We start from the raw sequence: 11,327 nt of genomic DNA, 5'->3' as shown, positions 1-11,327 counted from the left end.
GAAAACAAGGTTGATTGGGGCTCGAAATCTGGGGCCCATGAATCCAAGTCTACTGTTTGTTCCACATTGTTTTGATAACAGTCAAAAAAGAACAAAGAGAATGCTGAAGTTTCCAGTTCGTTTCATATCAGTTTCCTTCAGACAGAAATAAAGCAAGAAAAGGACCATGAAAAGAAAGTTAAATTTGCAGCTTCTTCCCAAAATAAATAGTCACAAAAATGCAGCAGGCAAAAACATTTGTCAAATCTTCTAGAGCTTTTATAAATTGCAATAAGGTTGCAATTCCATCACACTTGCAGCTAAATGTAAAATTCTACTTTTAAACCTGCTACTGACCAAATAAATTTTTAAAAGCTATTTTAAAAAGAAAATAAAGAAGACTGTTAAAAAACTTGACAGTGTGGGGTGGCCTACCATGATGGATAAACTCTTGGATCTCCAAACCACCCTGGTTGCAGCTTGGTTGGTCTTTGGCTATATCAGAATCAATTCCCACCCAGGGAGTATTTAATGAGTACCCACTGCATGTTTGTTATTAGGGGGGAAAAGGTGAACAGGACACTTATCATTCCTGCCTTTCAGAAGCTTATCATGAACTAGAGACAAAGATAGATAAAAGAGATTAATTATAGTGTAGCAAGTTCCACAATAGAAGATTTATCCAGATCTTGAGAATCAAAGGAAGCTTCCAGAAAAAAAATTTTTAAAAAAAGGCATTTAGATGAAACCTGAAGAAATGCCAGAAGTTAATCTGAGAAAGAGGTAGCATGAGGACTCAAGGATGAGAGAATGTGAGGAGCAGAAAAAAGGTCACTCACAAACTAGGAAGGATATCTATGTCCTCTATGAACTGAAGGAGGGTTCTGAAATCCACTGGAGGGTAGAGGTTCAGAGGAGAGCGGATTATACAGGAAGTCCATCTTTAAAATATTTCCCTTACTCAGCCAAGAATGTCCACACTCTTAAGAAACTAGCCTGTAATTGCCTTACTCTGGAAGGAGGGTGAATGAAACACACAGATGGTTTTTCAGCTAATTACAATAATGGTTTTATTCATGTCAGAAAAAATATGGAGTATTCATTTAGAAGGACATGAGAAGATAAAATGAAAATAGAAAAAGATAATCGAGGTAAGGATATAAACAGAGAAAAGGAAGGAATACCCTAAATGAAATAGAACCTCAGTAACAAAAATAAATTTTTTTTAATATGATAAACTCTCAGTTACCTGAATCTGGCCTGAAGAATTCACAATATATTATTCCACATTCATTTATACTGAAGTTGGGACCACAAAAGACTAGACAGTACAGCAAATTTACTTTCTCATGTTTTGCTTAGATTTCTTAAGCCTGTGGATGAGAAGCAAATGCACAAGAACCCCTGATTCTTTTCTTTTGTTTTGTATGGCAGTTCCCTACTTCATTTGAACAATCACACAAGAATTAGTTTTGGATTGCTAAGGATACCAACCGATAGGGTAAGGAAGCAGCTCAAAGAGTGCTAGGAAAGGAGGAAAATGATCATTTTTCAGAAGTATTTCAGGTGTTGAATATTCTATTTGTCTATCCAGAAACACACATCAATCTTATCCACCCTGTTCTGTGCCCTGGAGGTCAACCTGAATCAAGGAGCTCCCCAGGGCTTTCAAGTAGGTGTGGTCAATGGGAGGCACCAGGAGGAGATCAGAGGATGGAAGAACAGTGAGATTAAGGCACTTCACCATTCCTGGTTGGTTTCCATTAACTTTGCCCACTATCTTAAAAATAGCCCCTTTTATTAATTACTTTTTAATGACCTAAATTGAATGTGCCATCTCTCTCTTTACCTTACCCAAAATGGAAGACAAGACATAGTTATACAGAGTGTAATGCCAGGTTAGGGCAAGCATGATTGATATGGAAAAGATATATATATATATATTATACACACACACACACACACACACACACACACACACACATATATATCTTTATATTACTATGTTAGAACAAGAAACCTATTTGAAAACATTTTGGGGAATGCTCATCAATTTTCTTCTTATATCAAGAAGAGGGAAAAAACACTGCATTGGGAGGAGATGAGAAAAGAGGCAGCCAGAACCATTTTAGACGGTGATTCAGCATAACCACCGAGAGATGGGACATCTGGAGCAACTACTTGGGAGGAGGTGATAAGTACATTAGACTTTTCTGTAGCCTCCAAAAATAACAGAGCCTTCCAAATACTTACCTACGCAAATCTCCAGTGGCCATTTCCCTCTTCACTCAGACTAAGGTAAATCCAGCCAGGATGACCTCAGTGGCCTCACCCTAACCCTTCTTTCCAAAAATGAGTATAAGAAGACCTACCAATTTGGCAACAATGTCATTAAGTTACAGACCTCAGGCTGTAATAGTATACTAATAGTGTACTAGTGAGAAAAGAACTTATCTCTTTACTACTGCTGTAGGAAAGTTATATTGGCTTCCTCTATGCATTAATAGAATACAAATTTAGCTAAATGTTAAGTACTAACCAATAAGTGAATCTCTCTCTGATATGTTTATTAACTATCTCTGCTTCTTAGATGAAAAAATATATATTATACTATTCAAGGTAAGGCCTGTCATTTTAATTTCTGCCATCTTCCTGCGTTGTTCCTTAAGTAACAATGACAGCTAAATTATTTTTTCTCAGCCCAAGAATAATGTGTTGGGCTTCCTTCTTAATGACAACAATCTTTTTGTTGCCAAATGCTTCACGTCTTAAATAATGGCTTGAATCTTGGCTGCAATTATAAGATAAGCTTTTTCTCATAACCTTTTCACAATGGATTTTCATCAGCTCCTTTACAAAGGAAATTAAAATTTGCATTTAACTTGAAGCTCATATATCTGAAATTGGACACACGATTGGAACATTCAGATATGGTATTTATAAAAGAATAAAATTTGGTTGAGTATTTTACATCTAAAGGAAAAGAGAAATAAAATCTAATTGAAATTAATGAATAATCAAAAGAGTTTGAATGGCAGAGTGACTCAAAAGTGAACATAATGTGTTTCTGTAAATACAGTGTGCTAACTTCTAAATACACCTAAAAGAAAATCTATTTACCTCCCCCAATTTCTCAGTAACATCTGAGATCCAAACAATACGGCTATAAGCAGGTTTGATGTATAACAGAATATAAATTGCCAGACAATAAAGGCCACAGTAGGTATGGGTTCTATGCAGTGAGTGACACCTACATTGCTCGGGATAGACACTACAACAATAGCTAGTGTCTAACAAAAGCAAGATGTCCCCAAGAATTAGCAAGAAACTTCTTTTAGGCAAAGTTGTCAGCTCATTTTTTCCAGAACCTAAGCTGGGACTTTGCATAACCTGAGAGTAAACATCTCCAAAGCCAGGACTTGAGAAATACCAAACTCTAAACTTGTAGAGAAGTGTCTATCCTGGATCCTGGATTCCAGCTTCCTGGTTGCCCCAAATGTATCCTTCCTTTAATGTTGAGCAAACACTGCCAGCTTTGATGGTAGGTAGGATTTGCCCATGTTGCAATCTCAAATAGGAGAAAATATTCAAAACTAAATGAGACAATGGCTAATTCAAAGGCAACATCTGTGGGAAATATGATTGCAAACTAGGAAAGCAAGTTGTCTATCAGGAGACGAGTGATTCATAAATGTTTCTGGCAGGGGCTCACACAGATGGAGTCATGTACACATGCTATTTTTTACCACTAGGATTTGTGCCTAACAGAGTAAGTGATTGCAGACCTGAGCGAGTATGCATTATGATCGAAAACAAATGTAATGAACTTTCTGATCAAAGCACCATTGAATCTTTTTCCTTGTGATATTCCCCACTCTGGCTCCTTCCCTTCAGTAGGCAACTTGGGGAAGTTCTTGACTGAGATGTTTGTGCAGATGCAAATGCTGTGACTTCCCTCCTGGCAAGGATCTCAACCCTGACAGGATACAGAGAAAAATCCCATATCTACTTCCCAGAAGCTCTAGAAAAAATGCCATCAGTCCCGTTTGAACCAAACAAGGCGTAGGAGTTGGTCTCTAGTGTGAAGACACCACATGCACAGAATTTGAGAATGTTAAAATTGGGATTTAAACACTCATTGTCCAGAGACTGAGACATAAGGAGGTCAAAGTGACTTGTCAAATGTCTCATTACCAGTCAATGACAAAACCAGGATCATGACCCAGATCTCTTGATTCCAAGTTTAGTGAGCCTTTTCCCCATTGTGAAATATGATTTTTTTCAATTATTAATTCATTTAGACAACAAATATTTATTCAGTGCCCACCATATGGCAAGCAATGTTCTGAGTGCTAGAAAAAGAACAGGAAACAAGACAGATAAAATCTTTTCCTTCGATTACATTCTAGTGGGCAAGAATAATGAAACTGAGATAAACGAAAGATTAAAAAATACACATGTCAAGTAATGGTAAATGCTTCAAAGAAAATAAACAAAAGTCAGGAGATAGAGCATGATGAGAAAAGGTGTTTAGGATAGGTGCTTAGGAAAGTTCTGAGGTGATATTTGATCAGAGTCTGAAGAAAGTGGGGATGCAAGCCACACAAATAGCACAAATAGCTGAGGGAAGAACTTTCTAGGCAAAGAGAACAATATGTACAAAGTTCAGGAAGCTGGAATGAGCCGAGTCAGCTTAGGGGTGGGGGCCTGCCTGGACTAAGTGAAGGGAACAGTGGGGAAAAGTCAGTCAGGCCACTAGAGGCTTTCAGTGGGAGAACAACTCAATCTTAGATTTTTAAAAACAGATTATTCTGGTTGTTATATTCACATATACTGAATATACTGAAGAGAGAGGAGAAAGAGAAGATCAGGGATAATAAGAAGGCACCTTATTGTCAAGAATCATTCCTGGTACGCTGTTGGGGTCTTGGAGTATTCACTGAATGAATGCACGTCTGACAGGTGAGATGGAGAGGAAAGTTGAAAGTGGCTTGGACTATCATAATAGCAGTAGAGAAAGTGAGAAATGGGTGTTTTTGGGTGACATTCTGACATAGAAGTGACAATACCAGGTTTAAGATTGGATATGTACACTTTGTAAGAAAGAACTCAAGAATGACTCAGGTTTTTGCCTTAAGCCCTCCAAATGAACAGTAGTGATTTCTCAGTGGGAAACAGATTCAATGGAAACAAACAAACAAACAAGAATTCTGTCTTGATAATGTTATTTTTGAACTGTATATCAGTCTTCCCAATGGAAATATTGGAAAAGCAGTTGAATAGAAGTGTCTGGAGCTCAAGGAAGAGGATAAGGTTGGAGACATAAGTGGATAGGGTTAAAAACCATTGAACACCATAAGGTTGCCCAAAGAATAAGTACAGATTGGTAATTGATCAGGTCCAAGGAGCTGTGAGGTATTCCAACGTTTCCAAGTGGGTGGTGGAAGAAGAATCAGCAAAGGATTTTCGCCTAACCTGAAGAAATCTAGGCAAAGAAGCTTGTGAAGACGAAACCAGAAATTCAGCTGTCCCAGAAGCCAAGTGATGAAAGTGTGTTTCAAAAGGAAGGAATGATGAACTGTTTTAGTTGTTCCTGAAAGATCAATGTGTGGACTGAGAATTAACCATGAAATTTGCATACACTGAGGTCACTAGTGACATTAACAAGGGCAGTTTCAGTGACATGATGGGAAGAAAACCCTCCAAGTGAGTTCCAGGACAAAGAAAAAAAAAGAGCAGGGAGACAAGAATAGGTTATCTTTCTAGGAAATTTGCTATAAAGGTAGTAAAGTAGTAGGGAAGGATTTGAAAAAGGATGAGGAGACCAAAGGAGAATTTGTGGTTTTTTGTTTTGTTTTATTTTGTTTTGTTTTCAGGTGAGAGTCATTACAACAAGCTTATATGCCCATAGTAAGAGCCAATAGAAATGGAGGAAATCATGAAGGACAGAAATGGGATACCTGCAAGAGAAAAGTCTGGGTTAGACAAAAGAAAATGGGATCCAATGCATCAGTGAGGGGCTTAGCTTTAGAACAGAGCATGTGCAGGTAATCTGGAAGGGGAGAAAGGCAAAATACATGGGAGCAGTTATGGTTATTGGTAGAAAAGAGAGGAAGTCCCTTCTGATTGCTCTTTTCCCCCAATGAAATAACAAGGTCATCATCTGAGAATATGGGGAAGGAAAGAGTGTCTGAAATTTAAAGAAAGAGGAGAAGGTGAGGAAACAGCTGTAGGAGACTGATTCCCAGCAGGACAGACTACATAGCACCAGCATAGAGTGAAATATCATCAGAGAATATTGAATAGTCATCAAGTTTCCAGAAAATGAGAGTCAGCTGCAGAGCCTGGTGTGGGCAATTAAGGGAAAGGGGTGGCTCCAAGAAAGAAAAAAGTGCAGGAAGGGTGGCAGGGAGTATTTTAGACAATGCTCACCAACCTCAAAAATCTGAAAGAGAACATCAAGATGTAATAGCTCCATGTTGCTCTTCATGGAGATGCAAGTATTGAAAAGTAATAAACACTATTTTTCAGAATACAGGAGGAAAACATTTGTCACCTAAAAGCATTACTTTTTTCATTTGATTAATTCATAACAAAATAATACAGAGCCACACTTTGAACCAGCAACCATGAATACATATTATGATGTTTAATTATACAGTAATACATCCTGTACAGGACAGAAGATTAAAAACTTGTTAAACTGAAGCAATTACCTAACAATAATAATAGTAACAATGACAGAATTATAAGTTCTTTCAGAGTGCTTGAGAATGTAGAAACCGGAAACTACTCATTTAATCTGAGCAGTTCTATTCTCTATGGTAGTTTTTATTTTTAGCTCCCTGCTTCTTTTTTATGGAAGGTTGCAATTAATTCCTTTTACTGTTTCATAAATCTCTCTCTCAAGTACAGTTTTAGATAACACTGCGATTCAAATCTTTAAGTAGCTTGAAGGTTTCCTCTTTCCTTCAACACTTTTAAAGCACTTAAGTTCCAATGTGAGAGAGCCAAAAAAAGCAATATAAATAGCTTAGCATTTCTGGACTTTCTTTGGGTTAAAAGAAACCAAAACATCATCATTTTCAAACTAGCTTCTCACACTACTTTGTGAGGGAGAGAATTAAAAATCAACCCCCCCACCCACCCCCCACACACACACTGTCTTGGTCCCTTTGGGTTGCTTTAACAAACATATCACAAACTGAGTCATTTAAACAACAAACATTTATTTCTCACAATTCTGGAGGCTGGGAAGTCTCAGATCAGGTTGCCATCATGGTTGGCTTCTGGTGTAGACTGCTGACTTCTTGCTGGGTCTTCACATGGTGGAAGGTGTGAGCGAGCTCTCAGGGTCTCCCTTATAAACCACTAATCCCATTCATGAGGGCTTCTCCCTCATGACCTAATCAATAATTCTAATTACTTCCTAAAGGCCCCACTGCCTAATCTCATCACACTTGAGGGTAGGGTTTCAACACATGAATTTGGGGATACACAAACATTCAGTCCATAACACACACACACACACACGCACACATTGTTTTTCTAAAACTCACATGATTTAGGGTAAGTCTTTGACTATACTTTAGATTTCATTGCAAAGAAGTGTTCTCATAATTATTTTCATTCTGAATTAAAAAGAGTTGAAACATCTTGCTTTGTGCTAATGCAAGTTCCAAAATGTTTTCAAAGTGGTTCAATATATTCTAAGTTAAAACTCTTTTCTTAATTTCAAAAGAAAATGGTTCCATCCATTTCCACTGTTAAATTTCTTTTACTTTTTTTACTGACCCACACTTGCATTGGGTTTCTGGAGTAATATCACTACACACAGAAGTTGGCACCTCTGTGTGCCCATTTGAATTTCTTTGGGTGAAGTAGAAGCCCTCTTGTCCCATACAACCAAGACAACGGCTAGGTGACCAGCTTTCTGAATGAGCTGAATTCAACAGGCAAGAATGACAAAAAGATTACAGTTTTACAGTGTTTACTCCTGCTGTGATTGATTCCCTCTACCTATGCTGCTGTAACCAAGTAAACTGCACAATCTGGGAGCTGATGAGGAATCTCAGAGGACCAGGGTTAGTTAGGATAAAGGCTAAGGCATCTGACTGAGTTATTTAAATAACTCTGAACTAAAACAACTTTCCAATCCAAGGTCATCTAAAACAATGTCAAAAACTCAATCTTTTAAGTCAGGCCTATGTCCAAGTCCCAGCCACACGATTTGGTGGCTATATAATCTTTAAAAAGTTATTCAATTTCTCTGATCTTAACTATAAATGGGGATAATAATAATGGCTCTACCTCAGAGAGTTGTACAGATCAAAAAAATCGAAATAAAAGATGATACGTGTAAGGCAACTAACATATAAGGCATGTGTCATGCTTTCGTTGACTCGATATATAAAGGAGAGAATGAATCTCAGTTAATACTCAAAATGATCCTATGAGATAGGCTCTATTTTACCCTCTCTATTTATAGACAAGTAAGTGGAATCACAGAAAATCTGAGAAACTTATTGAAGGACACACAGCTAGTAAGAGCCAGAGACAAAAATTTAACCCAGATAGTGTGGCCCTGGAGTCTGTCCTCCAACCACGACATAAAGCTGTTTCTCATAGTTCTTTGTTCTGAAAGATCTTTTGAAATGGGAGTTAAAGCTGTGATTAGAATCAGTAAGTGGGTAGAAAAGAGGAGGACAAAATGTTTTCAAAGCAACAGAGATGCCAGGCAGAAGTCAACATTAGGACTCAAACAGGCAGCATTTGCCATTATGGGTGATGTGTTCATACAAAGATGGACATCAGACAGTAGGCCAAGAGCCAGGAATGATTGAAATAATCCCTTAGGAGACCAACCTTTATCTGGGTCCAGTGATCATAGAATGAAGCTTCAAAGCAGGGTATGGACATGCAGGTATTACTTCAATGACAAGATATGAGGGAAGAGATTTCCCTTTCACTGCCCTGAATCCTAAGTCTGATGGGTGAGAGAGTGACTTGGTGCACATAATATAGCTACAGGCCTTAAAGAAAAATAAATCAAAGCAAGAACTGGCACCATCCATAGAATGGCAGGATTTGTTGAGACCTCCCTATCATCAGCAGGATATTTTATATTTCTTTCTAATGATTAGCACTTGATGATAGTTACAGATGTAAGATATTAGTCTGGATATGCTTGGCTGAGTTTGCTTAACAGAAAAATGACTCAAGGCTTCAGATGAGACACAAAATATTATGCTGGCTTCTTTTTCTAAGCCTCTGAGAGCCTGCATCCTTTTGTACAACCTCTATCTTCCCTTCTTAAGTAGGACAGTAGCTTGAGATTGTGGAGTTGTAACTGAACTTGCCTTTAACCATAGTTCTGACCTCTCAAAAAGTTATAACTAAACTCACTTTTACCAATAACCTTTAATGAGTTATTAGATATATGGCAAAAATAATCTCAGAATCGAGTTGTATTTGATTTCCCTCACATAGTCAAGCTAGTATTGAGATTCTCCCTTGATTACCAGCAAAGGGGCTAGAAAAGCAGCAGCCAAACTGGACATCCTTACTCAGTTCAGGTTTATTGTCTAAGCTGTTCCTCTCCACTCATTTCTTCCCTCCTCTACAATTCTGTTCTCTTTTCTCCTCAGGTGTCTCTAGATGAGATTCACCCCAGCCTGTTAACATATACTTCTTCCTGTTCCCTGTAGGACAAACAAGCTGTGGGCAGTCAGCACCAAAACTTGGGACAGCTCCTTTCCCTGGGGCTTCCCAGCCTGGCTCCCAGTTGTGGTTTTATTGTCCGGCTGTGATTGGTAGCTAGGAGGTTCTCTGATCTCCCATCTTCACTGTGGCTTTTAACATCAGAGTCTGGCTGAACCATTGAGTTTATCTGCCATAATATTTTTTGGCACTCTCAAGGTCTGGTGGTAGGTAAACAGAGTCAGTAGAGACTCACAGGAAACATATTGATCCAGGCTTTAGTCAGAATTAACAATCAAAGACTTTTCACTGGCATTTGTTAATTTAATAAATCTCAGATGGATGCTTGGGTACACACGGAATCATGGAAGAGGTGGGAAAAGAATAACAATCTCTGCATTGGTATTTCAGAATCCATCCTGGACTGAATCGAACTGGTTAGGCTGGGCTCCTGGAACATCTCATTGCCTCTGGGGCCTCAACAAGTTCAGCTGATGCTTCCATGAACATTCAAGAGGACGGGCTGACTGTTCTAGTACTGTTTCGATAGACCTTAGAAGCTTGAACTGGAAATTCTAGAGTTATTGAGCACATGTCAGGGCATATCCCATGTTCTCTGGAATATTTTAGACAGTCTCTGAGATTCTCATTTCAGACTCACATGTCATCTGTGGGCAATCACAAGGACTGAGTTGGAATGTTACATTTTGGGGAGTCAGTGTGCCCTGGGGAAACTTAGGGTGCCAGTTAAGACTCTTCAGGTACTAAAAGTTACTCTAATAGATACTCTGGATCTTTTTCCTAAGTATTTATCCAGAAACTCCTAGAAGATTCCAGAAATAATACCTAGGAAAAGAAGTTTCTTCTGCAGGAATTTTAACATTATCCATGTACCCAGTGATAAGTCCTATATTTGTCAAAATTACCTGAGGTAATGATGTCTTTGAATGCTTTTACAACTCACCTGGGTTCCAGCAGGAGACCTCCTGTAACCTCAGGTATGGTGGGGAAGGAAAAGAACTAGTAAAGGTACGATCCATGGAAACTGACTAACTACAGAGGAAGTACTGGCCAGAGCAGCTGAATACATACATTTTGGAATTATAATATAGAGTGTAGATGTCAGTGATACTCTGCCACACTTGACTTCTATTTGAAGTCACTGTGAGCCCCAAGAAAAAGTAGATATATGAAATTAGAGTTCAAGAACAAAGCCAGAGCTCCAATTTAATACCTTATTTTATCCATAAACCAAAGATAAACTTCCTAAATCTGACAGGACCAAGAAATTTTCTAAAAATCACAAGTAGATTTAGAGGGCCTGTCAGTCAACTATTACTACAATAATGCTACATAGCAAACATGTACATAACATAAGTGATATAAAATAATAAGCACTTATTTAGCTCATGCAATGCAGATTAACTAGAGATTAGCTAATCCAGACTAGACTTGGCTGGTTGGTTCTTTTTCACATGTCTTTCAAACTTCTCCTGAGACCAGCAGTAGTGTGTGAATGTTCTTCTCATGAATATAGCAGAAGCAAAAGAAAGTAAGTGGATACTTGTAAAGCCTCTTAAGGCCTAAGCTTGTAACTGGCACACTGGATTTGTACCTGATGCTATTGGCCAAAACAAGTCTCATGACCC

The sequence above is a fragment of the Rousettus aegyptiacus genome, unplaced genomic scaffold (assembly GCF_014176215.1).
Source record: "Rousettus aegyptiacus isolate mRouAeg1 unplaced genomic scaffold, mRouAeg1.p scaffold_m13_p_4, whole genome shotgun sequence".
In the NCBI taxonomy this organism is placed as follows: domain Eukaryota; kingdom Metazoa; phylum Chordata; class Mammalia; order Chiroptera; family Pteropodidae; genus Rousettus; species Rousettus aegyptiacus.
This window is presented reverse-complemented; position numbering follows the sequence as displayed.